We start from the raw sequence: 15,658 nt of genomic DNA, 5'->3' as shown, positions 1-15,658 counted from the left end.
TTATTGCAATTTTATAAACCGTTAATTAGTATTAGTACTAAATATTATACAGTCTGTTCAAAGTTATTTTGTACATACGAATTTAAATTTGTGACATCATGACATCAAAAAGTGACAATGTTGCCGCATCAACTCTGTTGAGATTTTACGGTTATTAATTGATATACTGAGATTAGTTTTAACAAATAGCTTTATTTAATATACCTATTTAAACAGTCGAAAACTATATAAATAACAAATAGCTTTATTTAATACACCTGTTTATTAGTTCTGACTTTATGTACAAAAGAGCTAACGCGTTTAGCTTTTCTTGATTTAAGGTGTTTGCCAACTTTAAACAAGAAAAACCCTCACACCAACAATTTGTCCTAATTTGTAAAAAAATATAGACATATATTACCAAAAAAAGTAAAGATTACTAAAGCGTAATATTGAAGCTTTATTAGAATTTTATAAACCGTTAATTAGTATTAGTGCTAAATACTATACCGTCTGTTCAAAGTTATTTTGTACACATGAATTTAAATTAGTGACATCAAAAAGTGACAATGTTGCCGCATCAACTCTGTTCAGATTTTACGGTTATTAATTGGGATACTGAGATTAGTTTTAACAAATAGCTTTATTTAATATACCTATCTAAACAGTTGAAGACTTTACATGAACGAACTAATGAATTAATCTATTTATAATAACAAACAACAACGTGGTTTCTCTTTTGACTAACACTTATATATCTGACAATTACATAACTCTAAAGTCCCTAGAAACTAGTAACATTTCGTTATTATACTTAACACAGATTCCTTCTTTTAACTAAAGAAGAAATATTTTCCTTAACAATTTCCGAGTTTTAGTTCAGTTTAGCTTAGACATACAACAAAATTCTAATCTAAATAAAATAATTGAGCAACATGTTATCAAATATAATTTATTTGAATATTATGTTATAGTGCATCTAAAATCTACAGTTAATGTATATGTTTCAGTAAATCATTGGTAAGGTAGTTTTATAATAATTTTTAAGCTTAGATTGTCAAAATCCACCATAAAATTCCGCAAATGTTTATCTTACAGGTATGACCCGTCCCGTCCGCGTTTTTTAGCTCCATGATGATTGAACGGAGTCAATTTAAATCCGTTTAGTTAATAGCATTGAGGCAGGCAAGAGGGGTGAGTACGGATGCCTTTTGATACGATTGATCAACGAATTAGGGCTGTTTTGAACGCGTTACGTCCTATTTTTTACCAGATACTGCATCTCGAGTGTTCGGATAAACATGTGTAGCTTTTTGAGCCCCTCGACCATCAATAGCCGTAATTTGTATATGAATTAATAAATGGATTGTGATTGTGTATGAATATCAAATACGTATCCGGTTGGCGAAAAAGTAAATTTGAATGCTAAGTTTAATAATGCATATATCTAGGTAATGTTTATTTCTATGAAGACATGTTCTAGTATATTTAAAAAAGATTAACAAAAAGTAGATGTTTAAATGAAATGTCTTTCCATTGTATTTTTTAGGATAGTGTAAATATAAGATGTAATTAATACAAACTACGATATATTTTTTTTTATTTCATTAATATATTGTTACTAGTGGTTTTCGACTAACCTACAATTTGTCTTTATGATAACTTAAATCTAGGTCTATAACTAGGAGGACCCATCGGCCTTATCTCAGTCTCTGGTGAAATAATGTTTATACATGTCACTGCTGAATTTTTTAATATATGCACTCCATTACACAACACTACATAAGATCAGATGGTTTGATCCTTTTGAGTCTGTGTCCTGTTCTGGTGGTATCCAATAGTTGTAATATATCAATATTCGTATGAGAATGGGGCCTTTCCTCATGCCCCCTTGCAATTCTCTTGATTTCTTGACTGACTGGGTATCTGAAGGGCTCAATGTAGGTAATCAGTCCTATAGTATTTGGGTGCACCCACAATACCTCTCAGGACTTTGTTCTGAAAAATTTGTATTTGTTTATGTTACTCTTTGCAGAATATCCCCATAATTGAACTCCGTATGTCCATATAGGTTTTAGTATTTGCTTATATAATAGCAATTTATTGTGTTCTGTTAATTGTGATTTTCTTCCAATTAGTACATTTTCCTATATTTCAATTCCAGTTCTTTTCTTCTTTATATGTTCCTTCCAGCGAAGTTTTGCATCGACATTCATTCCGAGATATTTAGCGTTGTTGCTATATGGAATGATAGTGTTATTTAATGTTATTGGTGCTTGTTCGGTCTGTTTATAGGTGAACTGCACATGTACAGATTTACTTTCATTAATTCTTATTTTCCAAGCTTGTGTCCAATTATTTATACTGTCACTTGCCTGTTGTAATTTTCGTGAGGCTTCTTCACTATTGTCTCCGACAGCTATAATCGCAGTATCATCAGCAAATGTAGACATCGTAATAAAGTGTAGAGCAGATAAAGCATTGGTCCCAATACACTTCCTTGTGGTACACCTGCTTTATATTCTTTTATTGTAGAGTAAGCTTCTTCTTGTTTGACTCTAAACATTCTGGTTGTTACGTATGATATTAATAGTTCGGTGTGTTGTTTTGGTAGCATTTTCTGTAGTTTGAACAAGGCCTTCATGCCAAACCTCATCGAAAGCTTGCGCTACATCTAAAAATATATCTGAGCATACTTTTTTACTTTCGTAGGCTTTTTTAATAACATCTGTTATGCTGTGGACCTGGTCAATTGTTGAGTGCTTGTTAATAAACCCAAACTGGTGTGTTGGTATTAGATTTTTTCTCTCTATGATCGATTTTATTATTTTCAACAGAAGTTTTTCAAAAACCTTAGATATTACTGGTAGCAGTGACATAGGTCTATAGGATTTTATTTCATTTGCTGACTTCCCAGGTTTTGGGGTACGATATAAATTGATAACATAAGATTTAAAGTTTGAGATTTATTATTCATTTCATTTTAAAAATTGAAATAAAATATGGTATTATTTTGATAATTGAAATAAAACAAACGGAAATATAATATTAGTAAGTAATTTACACACAAACAATATAAATATAATATTTATTTTGACATTGTCTGAATGCTGTAAAACTGTAACGATTATGTACTTAACTTTTCTCTCATGCGCTCTAATAATTATTCTATTTTGATAGTTATTAGCATTTAGTCGTTCAATATCTAAATTGGGCTGGGCTGGACCTACAGTTTAACGTGGGTTCCGAATCACGGTTCTCACCATTAAGCCTTCCAACTGCCGAGTGACCAACTTTAAAAATCATTCCAGAAGACATCCGGTCTTACCCAGCCTGGTCACTGGCATGACTGGCATCATTTTCCTTGTCGGATTTTACACTCTTGCCTAGGAAAAATCACAAACATATATTTACAAGCCTGCCTCAGCACGATTTAAACCTGCGGCTATCGCAACAGTTGGAGGACCGTCCAATCGCCTTTATCACTGCTCCACCAAGCCGGCTGGCTCACGTTTTTATTCTGTCCTTATCTTATAGGTAATAACTGCAAAACTAATATAATCATAAAACAATTGTTCATACAGTACTAGTAGCATATGCCTGTAAAACTTATTTAAAAATTCAACTTCGTCAGCTTTGTAATTTTGTAATTTTGTAATTTTGTAATATAGACATACATCAGATGCATAAATTTGGTTTCGCCTGTTTCTTTAATAATTTTTCTCATGTCTTCTTTTATTTGAACCCTAAGTTCCAGATTCCTTATTTTCCTTTTGCCCTGAATGTTATTTATAACATGCCATGAATGTAAGAGCCCTTGTGAGCTGGTTCCCATAACTTTTATCCAGCTTAGACTACAATTTAACATTTTGCTAAAACTTTATACAGTTATCAGGTCAATTGAAAAGTCCCCGGTCAACCATAATAAAACATATTTTTGGGCAAAATTAGTTTTTTTTTTATTCAATATAATTCCCTTCAAGGGTGATACACTGATTATAGTGACCCTTTAACTTTTCTCTACCATTTCTGCAGTACGATTTGTCCTTTGCTCTAAAAAAGGCCTCAGTTTCGGAGATCACCTCTTCATTCGACAAACATTTCTTCCCAGCGAGCATTATTTTGAGATCTGAAAACAGGAAATAGTCGCTGTGGGTCAGTTCTGGAGAATACAGTGGCTGAGGAAGCAATTCGAAGCCCAATTCATGGATTTTTGACACGGTGCATTGTCTTGGTGAAGCAGCACTTTATTTTTCTTCAAATACTGCCGTTGTTCGACGATTTCGTCCTTCGAACTGTCCAATAACGCTATGTAATAGTCGCTGTTGATGGTCCTTCCTTTTTCAAGGTAGTCAATGAAAATAATTCCATGCGCATCCCAAAATACAGACGCCATAACCTTGCCAGAAATTGCCGCAGGCAGTACATTAAACAGCCTGATGACGTATCTTGAAAACTTCTTTGGATATATAGTTTATAATATGAACAAGGCTAATTAAGTTAAACACATCACAAAGAAGATTGCATATCTCAAAACAAATTCATTAAATGAATATATTAATATTACATCATATATCTCCGAGAATATCATATTCTCTATTGGTTTTAACATTATTTAAGTGCATTAACGCCAACAACATTTTTCTATAAGACATTAAATAAACTTATTGAAATATTAACGGGCATAAACATTTCTAGGCTGTGGGATATTAACAGCAATTCAGCTCGAATAATGCATAATGCACATTTTTGATAAAGTAAAATATCAAGATACCAGAGGGAAATACGCTATGAGGGAAAATCTGCGGTTGGCGGACAAATAGGCCAATGATCAGCTGCTGAGGCTTCGGCAACTGTGAGAGTTGATTAATTACCGAGCCTGTACAGGTTCGCTTGTTGACGATGCTCGTTCGCACCAACACGCCCGTAACAAAAACAAGCTTTTATATGCTACGTAAAATATTGTCATGGACGATGTACCGTACCATAGCATACCGATGGAAAATATCCCCATAAGTTGATCGACAAAGTATGTATTTAGTTTATTTTTCAGTAAACTCAATATTTCATGCAGATGATACAGCTGGCTTTGCTAGTCGCATTATCTGCGCGCTGCTTTCCCGGTATGTCAGCGTGAGAAGAGATCCACAGTAAACTTGTCTTGTAGCTATTCAGTACGGATGAGTGACAGTGAATTGATCACCACAGAATAGTTTCCGTTCCAGGAAATATTCGAGGGTATTTGGGGAATCGGTAGTCATTAGTCATTCTTCGAAGGATTCTGTCGTGATGTAAGATAAAGTTTTGAATATCGTAGAGCTCAGCGCTCAATATTAAACCCTGTTCGGTGAGCTTGAAACGGATTGAACGGTTGTCCACCACAAATGCAATGCCAAGCCCACTGGGAGATTTAGAACCGTCGGTATATATGTGCTTGCAGCTGAGGTAAGAGTAGAGAAATTCACAGAACTTTTACCAAGTAAGGTAAGGACAATGTTTCCACTTATAAAATTGACATAAGGATCTGTTTATTCTTTACGGATGGGAACAAAAAAAAGTCATTGAGTGCCAAATCAGGGCTATACGGTGAATGACCCATCAATTCGGTGTTTTATAGTCTATTGTTTGAGCCGATGTGTGAGAGCTCGCATTGTCATGATGAAGAACAATCCGGAGTCTCTTGTTTGTTTTCCTTCTTTCACCGAAGACTTCTGGCAAACAAATGGTTGTGTACTAATCAGAATTTCCTGTTCTACGATCCTCTAGAGACACTGTTGCAATATGACCAGTTTTCCGCAATAAACAGGCCACTATTTTCTTTGAAGTGCTTCGTGTGCACACAACTTTTATTGGATTTGGTTCATCTTGGAACAACCATACTGTCGACTGTTGCTTACTTTCGGGTTCATACTAATATATCCATGATTCTTCACTTGTCACGATTTTATAAACGTGTTTCGAAGTACCGCGATTAAGTTTCTTAAGCATTTCTTTACACCAATTGACACGAGCCTTTTTTTGAACGATTGTCAAATTGTGTGAGATCCAACGCGAACATAACTTTCGCAAAACTATGTGTTCATGTAAAATCGCATATATGCTGGTGGAACTAATGCTTAGGGATGCCTCAATCTCACAATAGGTGACATGATCTTGCTTAATCATTTCACAGGCAGCATCGATGTTTTCTGGCACAACAGCCGATTTTGGACGACTTTCACGAAACTCGTCGGACAACGACCACGACTGAATTCACTAAACCAGTGATACACGGCGGTTTTTGATGGAGCTTCATCGCCAAAAGTCATATTAAGTTGATACGATAATCCACGTCAAAAATCGTAAAAATCATCACACGAAAATGTTCACGATTCAGTTCCATTTTTCACTGGGACGAAAATTTCAACTAAATATAAAATAAACAAAAAGCGTCAGTGCGACCCAATGTTCTGAGTACGTATATCCTCAAAAATGTCAAGCTTTACGATGGACTCACATGACAACAGTGTTGCCATTTCCCGAAATATAAATAATAATCCCCGTTCAAGTGGTGTAGTTTGGGATAAGATGGCCTTAAAGCATATTTTTATTTGATATTTAAATTTTAGCTTTCTCCGACGTCTTTCACTACGTTTTTTGTGCCTTCGAGTGCCTTGCAACCCTTTTGGTGCATCGTCCCGGCGGGCAAGTTTGTCCCGCCGCGCCCTATCACCCTGAATCCAAACGAGATTTTCATTTAAGCACGGCACTGTTTCGGGAAAACCACGTTCTAATCCGGTCGGGAAAGCAGTAATTAGAGCGTTTTCGGTCAACCCCCCGCACCGCGTCCCCCCCACCCTCGACGGGGCGCTTTGTGGCCGCCATCATAGGTCGGAACTTCTGCGAGCTGTGGAATAACTAATTAGAAAAATCCACGGTCAAAAATAAGAAAAAAAGGGAGTCGGAGGGAGCGACGGAGATAGAGCGAGGGGGCGTGGGAGGAGCGAGGGGGTGGGGAGGCGGCAAACTGAGTAGGCTTTTTTGTGTTTTGTCATTTTTGTTGTTTCCGACATGGTATTTCGTTGTTTATACTTATGAAATAAACTACGAAATTAAAGAAGAAAACGTTAATTTATTCATTATTTACTGCTTAAGTTTATTCTAATTTGCTACTTATCCTACGATAAATACTTCGAGTTTAATAAATATTAATCACTATTTTTAATGTGCACTGAATTTTACTAACAACTTCACCAGCATAAACTAGATCAAGTGGTTTTACCCTCCTTAATCTTCTGACTAAACCATCATTATCTAGGAGCTGGAAAACCTGAATATCGATGTCCTGATGGAGCCTCTGTGTCCTCTCATGTCTTAGAGCATAGACCTTGAAAACGTTATCGACAGTTTCTAGTTTAACGTCTTTATGAAGGTTGTTGTTACGCATCCACTATGGAACATCAACTATACCTCCCAGTAGTTTGTTTTGAAAGCTTTGTATGATATTTATTTTACTTGGGCAGGTACAACCCCAGTGTTAAACACCATAAGTACGCAGTGGTTTCAAAAATTGTTGATAAATGAAAAGATGAAAGCTTATTATCTACTGACAGAGCTGAATATTTACCTATAAGACCGTACATTTTTGTACTTCATTTTGTCATTCACATTTTTTTTAACATGTGCCTTTTAATTGAAATTAAGATCAAGGTTCATACCAAGATAATTGGGTATATTTTCGAAGGGGACTAGTTATTGACATACATAATGGTTTCTACTTGATTCTTTTAGTGAAATCATGTTGTATTCAACAACAACAAGCAACAACATTTTTATTGAATGTAGGCAAATACCGAGTGTACAGCAGATAAAGAACAGTTTGACTCTGAACTATCGGTCAGTTATATATGACATCAAAATCTTTGAATATTAATCAAGAAGAAGCATTTTAACCTTATGCCTTCAACTTTCATGCAATACTTTATCGAAAGCTGGAGCAACATCTAAAAATATTTCAGAACAAACTTTATTTTCTTCTACTGATTTTTCTGTCTACATTGGTGATTCTGTGAACCTTATCAATCTTGGAATATTGTTTCCTGAAACCAAATGGTTGATTCGTAATAAAATGTTTTTCTTTAATGGTTTATTTGATCATTTTCAATGAAAGTTCGTCATATAATTTGGACGATAAAAATATTTGCTAGTACGATGTTGCTTCATGAGGTGATTCTCCTGGTTTAGAAAATATAATTACTTATTACTGTCAGAATTACATATTGAAATCTGAATTAACTAGTTTCCGTCTGATTTCTAGTACCTAGTATTCTGTACGTAGTATTCTAGGTAGATTTTCTCTTCTAATACCACTCCCTATCCTGATGGTTTTGCTATTAACCAGGCAATAACTACTTGGCTTGGATATGATGTACTCATTTAAAGTCAACACAGTTGGTGAGAGATCTGAGTTTAAACTAGCAAAGGCAGTAATATGAAAAGTTTTCATACATTTTCAATGAAATATTTTAAATTCAATACTGTCGTTGAAAAGACAAATATATATATATATATATATATATATATATATATATATATATATATATATATATATATATATATATATATATGAAACACAATAAATGTGCATACACAATGAAATATTATATTTATTCATATATATATATATATATATATATATATATATATATATATATATATATAATATAATAATTGCAAGCGTTGTAATTGTGTTTTCAAAGTAAATAAAAATTAGAAGTGTTAAGTAATATTCCCTTAGAAAATATTATTGCAACAATCTGAAAATACTAATTAAAAAAAAACGATATATTTGCAAAAAGTACTATACTACTATATTAGTATATGTCATTCATCTAATTCAGAGCAAAAGCCGAGTTTCCGGACACTGTCCTAGGAAAATTAACCATCAAGGATTGGTATGCTAAGTTTAGACGTGGTGAAATGAGCACCGAAGACGGTGAGCGCAGTGGATGCCCAAAAGAGGTTGTGACCAACGAAAACATTTAAAATATCAATAAAATGATTTTGAATGACCGTAAATTGAAACTGAATGAAATAGCAGATACTCTAAAAATATTAATTAAACTTATGCATCATATCATTCACGAATATTTGGGTATGAGAAAGCTCTGTGCAAAGTGGGTGCCGCATGAGCTCACTTTTGACCAAAAACAACGACGAGTTAATGATTCGGAGCAGTGTTTGAAGATAATGAAGCGCAATAAGCCCGAGTTTTTGCGTCGATGTGTGACAATGGATGAAACATGGCTCTATCATTTCACTCTGAAGTCCAATCCACAGTCATCCGAGTGGACTGCACACGATGAACCCGCTCCAAAGCGTTGGAAGGCGTAACAGTTGGCTGGCAACGCTATGGCATCTGTATTTTGGAATGTGCATGGAATAATTTTCATTGACTACCTTGAAAAAGAAAGGCCCATCATTACTAACTATTAAATGGCGTTATTGGACTGTTTGAAGGATGAAATTGCCTCCTTTGAAGAAAAATTAAGTGTTGCTTTACCAAGATATTGCACGGTGCTACAAGTCAGGGAAAAAGATGGCAAAAATCCATGAATTGGGCTTCGAATTACTTCTTCATTCCAGCGACTATTTCCTGTTCTCAATCTCATTCTTTTGAGATTCGCTGGGAAGAAATTTTTGTCGAATGAGGAGGTGATCGCCGTAACTGAGGCCTGTTTTGAAGCAAAGGACAAATCGTACTACAAAAATGGTATGGAAAAGTTGGGGGGTTGCTATTATCAGTGTAATACCCTTGAAGGGAATTATGTAGAATAAAAACTAATTTTGCCAAAAAATGTGTTTTACTGTAAGTTTAGTTGTATAAAGTATAATATAATATATTGGTTCATTCGATTTTTAGATCCATTCGTAATAAAATTTGAATTCGGTAATGGTACACAGATTAAAAAAAAGCTCTTCATTGAAATATGATCATACGAAGCTCGAAGAGGAGGTAGGGGCTGTGTGGTACAATTCGAGCGAAGCGCGGAAACATTACCAAAAAAACGGGAGTTTTCGTTCCGTAACGCCCGATTATTTATATTTTCCTCTCTTATTCGTTCCACACAAAAGTATTAATTCATTACCGTTGAAGGCATTTATTTTTTTTTAATTTACGCCAAGCGATCGCGGGGAGGTACGGGCGACGGCAGGGGGCGCCTCGGATGGGGACAAGAGGGCGATTGGAACAACGCGCGAGAACTTGCAATGAATAAAATCATATATTTGATGACGCAGGACCGGATTTTCCGGCAGTTTGTTGTCATTTCTTACAGGAATGCTATAAGGTGATTGGGGGTAAAACAATTAATCGGCTAATAATTTCTGTTATAATTAAATATCTTCTAAATTGAACACATACAATCGACAGTTTTGGAAATATAGACAAAACTTTAGTTAATAACCGTGCATTGACTATTATTCCAAATCTGTCCACGTTAATTTTCGTTGTGTCGAATTGACAAAAAATTAATTATATCACTTGATGGATGAGAGATTATACGAGCAGAATCAGTTATAGTCTATTAAAAACAGCAGTGACACACGTAACCTGTCAAAACGTCGCAATGTTTCCGCAGCAACTCTGAATTTTAGTACATTTTGGCTCTGACATAAGTAAACTTCTAATCTAAATAAAATAATGAAACAAAAATGTTATGTATTTTAATTTATTTTATCATTATAGTATATCTAATGCATATATTATCGAAGAACTTAAAACTTCAATTAATTATATAGCCACAATAATTTATAGGTTAGACTTGTTTTATTATATTTACATAGAACTTTTTTCTGTACTATTATAGGTAGAGTTCTAGGCGCATTTTTTATGTAGTGATGTCCCCTGAAGGCCCAATAAACCTATTTGACAATTCTATATCTAGGTAATGTATTTTACTTTCATTAGAGAGCATATTGATGTTTTACGCTTAGTTCTTGTTTCTTGCGATGCAATGTATCCTTGTAAACCCTTTATGATATTACTATATTTCTCTATATTTAGTTTGTCCTGTTACTACCTCTATACATATTTCTTGATAAAACTAGATTTAATCACTGCATTCTCTTTAATGCATGCTATCTGCAAAACAGTATTATTTCTCTCCTCATACATTTTAACCATATATTAATGTATATTCTGAACAATAACACACATGGTCATAAAGCTCACACACTCTCAAATACAATTTCCTACAATTAAAGTATATTAATTGTATACTGACGTTTGGTTGTTTCCTCTTTCATCACCCTATCTTGGTAATTGTCAGCATTGAATCATAAATCAACATTCATAAAGTTTTATTCAATGACTACCACTTTTAGAATCACTACTTAAGTGAATAGCTAAGCTGTTTATTTCCAACCTATCAAAAGTTGCGCACGATTTGTCAATTTCTTCTTCAATGTGTCTAATCGAGCGCACACAAACTGAAGGTGTTATTTTCGATAATGGCTCTTCCCATAAATCCAGACAGTTCTGGTTTAAATATCCTCCTCGACATGAATGTCTATTGTAATAATTATTTGCAATACCTCATATCAACTCAAATGGATTAAATATGCAGTGATATGGAGGAAGACGTAACACTCTGTGTTACGATGTATCTTTTCTTATTTCTAAAAAAGTAAATTACATAAAATGCAATTAAATACTTCATTTATATTTATCTAGTAACAATTTGAAATAGTTCATTCTTTAACACGGTTTCTTCATAACTTATTTTATGTGCTTTAAGCAGTTCCTTAATTGCAACCTTTGTCGATGCACTTGTTGGAATTTTCCTCACTAGTGTACTATATATATGGTAGATATGGTGCATTATATATAACAATAAATGATGATTTCTCCTAGTTTGAAGGCTGATTTTCAAACTACTGCAAAAACAAGTTATGGTTTATTTCTCTATGGTAGTCACCCTTGGACTTAGTCGTCTCTACATTATATTTAGTATAATCTTGCCATGACTGACCTAATCTACCATTCTGAAATATACATGTCTCATTTAAATCTTTTATTGCTACATAACCAACGAAGAGCTGCACCATGACCTCGGAATCAAATGGATAAACGAAGTGATCCAAGATTTCGCCCTATAACACGATATTAGGTTGCTAAATCACAGCAACGCGGAATCAATACAGCTACTGGGCAACACTCAGGAAATGAGAAGATTGAAGCGAACCAAACCTCACGAACTAGTTTAGTGTGTAAGTGTATTTTTAAGTAGATTAGTTTTATTCTAATCTGGGAAATACATACTGATGTATTAATCCCGTACACGCCTATCTTGTATATTAATGTAAGTACAACAGAATAGTAGTAATAACTTAATTTTTAATATTGTACTAAGCATATCAAATGCAAGATGTAATTAACAAAGGAATTAACCATTATTCTCTTCAATTAGTAATATGTCTAGACAACTAGTGTAGTCATTCAACTAGTGGTCTCTTCTTCCTCTCAAATGAAATAATATTTTCAAGTAAATTAATAGTCTCTGTATTTGAAATAAGTTCTTATATTTTATTAGGTATTTTTTTAGTACAAATTGTTACATGGAAGAAGTATTATGATTTGAGACAATAACACGCATCGCATTATATGGTAAGTCCGCTGAAGCCAGGTTATAATTGGAAAGGCGCCAGACGAAATTGAAAACACATGACAATATCATAAAACTTCAAGACGTCATGATGCCGTTGAATATTTAAGCATCTTAAAAATTCCCAACGCACTTGCTTCATTCAAGCGTGTAAATCATAGCGAGAAGTGTTTTTCTCTCCCTTATTTCTCTTCTTTCGGCTTATATAACTCCCCGGAGCAGACAAATTGAAATAATAAATCATATAAAAAGTTTTGTTACAATAAATAGAATAAAATAAACAAAAATGTAATATAAATAAGACATAAACACAATATAATTAAAATATTGAAACAAAAGAGAGAATATATATAATATTATTTTGGCATAATATACTCTAACACATTTTTTATCGATTTTTATCTAGATATTTTACTTAAAATTTGCCTAAATGCTGTAGAACTGCATGTTGAGTTTTACGTGAGTTTTTCTTATGGCCTCTGATAATTTTTCTGTCTTGATTAGGATTTGGTCGTTCAATATCCAAGATCTTCTAATGAATTTAATTATTTTCCAATTTCCAACTAATTTTCCAAGCATTTTTAAAAGATTGGTTAAGGACTGTATTGCCATATGTGTGTTGATTCCAGTGTTTTTTTTTCGGAAGCAATGACCCCATATTATTATTCTGTCCTCATCTTATAAGTAGTACCTGCAAAAATTAGAAAATTAGGAAAAAGTTGAATATAATAAGGACATATACACCCCAACAACCTACTGTCTTTTGAGTATAGTTGTTTTCGCTTTTTAAAAAATGTATTACATATAAACACTACGTTAAAAGAAGTTATATTGGTTCTAATATATGTTTATTGCTTAGATTACTTTTTCTTAATTTAGGTCGTCTCTCTTCTGGGATTCTGGGGTATGAATAGCAAGGTACCAATCCTTGAGCGTTGCCAACCGTAGAATCTTGCACTGAAATATTTACGGTATTGAGGAATACATATTGATGTATTTTCTCGCACTTGTCTTGCCTGTGAACTAATCTAAGTACAAATGAAATGTAGTAATAAATTACGCGCTCGTGAAGCCTGCACTCCCAACGAAAACTATGCTATATATTCGCAAGCGACCCAGATATCACATATTCAAGCCACGACCTTCAAAACGTACATACGTTTATGTCCATCATATTTGAACCACCCTCGTATAATTACTTTAGGAAATTTTACACCATCAATTCATATTAGAATATGTAATTACAAGACAATATTATTAAAATAAAACCTGTACCCATACAAATCATCCACTGCGACCAAAACAACTACGTCACGCGCAGATGTCGGGCGTTTTGGCGAGCATTTAACATTTCATTATTTCCAACGGCAGTTTTTCTTTCAAATTTATTTTTTTTTTGCAGAAATAACTTTTATTTCGGGTAAAGTAGATATGTAACAGATCAATTGAAAAGTCCCCGGCCTGACACATGGACGGCGCTACTAGAATTAAATCCATATGTTTTTTAGTTAACCCTAACGCTCAATAGACGCATGTATAAATTTAACAGCTGTCAAATCATTAGTTTGTGAATTATAGTATTTTGACTGAAGCAACTTTTGTTATTGTAAAAAAAACAGAATTGCGAATGAAAAGGAATTTCGCGTGTTAATATTGCTTTTTGAACGGAACAAATACAGTTGCACCAAAAACTTGGCTTGATGTCGTGTTTCCGGGTACTGCCCCAGGACAATCAACCATCAATTATTGGTATGCTAAGTTTAGATGTGCGTAATAAACCCGAGTTTTTGCGTCGATATGTGACAATGCATGAAACATGGCTCCATCATTTCACTCCGAAGTCCAATCGACAGTCATCCGTGTGGGCAAGAATATGGCGTCTGTATTTTGGGATGCGCATGGAATAATTTTCATTGACTACCTTGAAAAAGAAACGACCATCAACAGTGACTATTACTACATAGCGTTATTAGACCGTTTGAAGGACAAAATCGCCGAAAGACGGCCGCATTTGCACCGTGTCACAAGTCAGCGAAAACGATGGCTAAAATCCATGAAGTGGGCTTCCAATTGCTTCCTTATCCGCCGTATTCTCCATATTTGGGCCCTATCGACTATTTCTTGTTCTCAAATCTCAAAATAATGCTCGGTGGGAAGAAATTTTCGTCGAATGAAGAGGTGATAGCCGAAACTGAGGCCTATTCTGAAGCAAAGGACAAAACGCACTACAAAAATGGCATCGAAAAGTTGGAGGGTCGCTATAATCAGTGTATCACCTTTGAAGGGATTTATGTTGATTTATATTGAATTCTAATTGACCTGTTATAATCGTCATAACATAGTTTTTTATCTTAACGATAGGGATTAACACCACTCGTCACGAATACGGACCTGGTCGTTAGCTTCCCGTCATTCGCGCACAACAAAAGCTCAAACTGGAATTAAAAACCATTCATTGCATTCAGGATCAATCATTACATCTAGGCCATTGTGTCCGCTCATAATGTTTTTACTTTATGATTCGTCCGCAGCCTCCCGTTAGCCGGCCGCGCGTCCTCCCTCCGACGCCACCGCCTCCCCGGCCACCGCCACCGCCACCCCCGGTATATCTGGACCGAGCCGTTGCCCGCCCTCTCCGCCTCGCCGCCCCTTTTTTTAATCAATTCGCAAACGTGATAACCGCCCGTGTCTTCGTCCGCATTGTTCTCGGCCGTCTGCGATTTTTCGAATATCGATGTCGTTTTTTATCAGCCCCGCGCGTCGGGTTTATTTTTCAGCGTTTCCGTTTCCGGCGACGGATGATTCGGTTTCTAGTTCCGTTCGCCGTTGACGCTCTCGACTTATCGATAATTATTTCCGTAAATTTTAGCCGAGAAAAACTGTCAAATCGTCGGGATTTTAAAGAAATTATGTTTAAAAAACGGATTATGAACTGGCTGGCCTTCCTATAATACAAATCTTGGTTTTGGACCTGATCAACCAAAAACTGGTTATAAGGTTGAAACAGTATCGGCAATCCGTTCCTTAAATTTGGT

This window comes from Rhynchophorus ferrugineus, unplaced genomic scaffold (genome assembly GCF_030347505.1).
Source record: "Rhynchophorus ferrugineus isolate W39M unplaced genomic scaffold, kcgeb_rfMv2 rfM11, whole genome shotgun sequence".
Lineage (NCBI taxonomy): Eukaryota > Metazoa > Arthropoda > Insecta > Coleoptera > Curculionidae > Rhynchophorus > Rhynchophorus ferrugineus.
The sequence above is the reverse complement of the archived record's forward strand: the minus strand, read 5'-3'. Positions refer to the sequence as shown.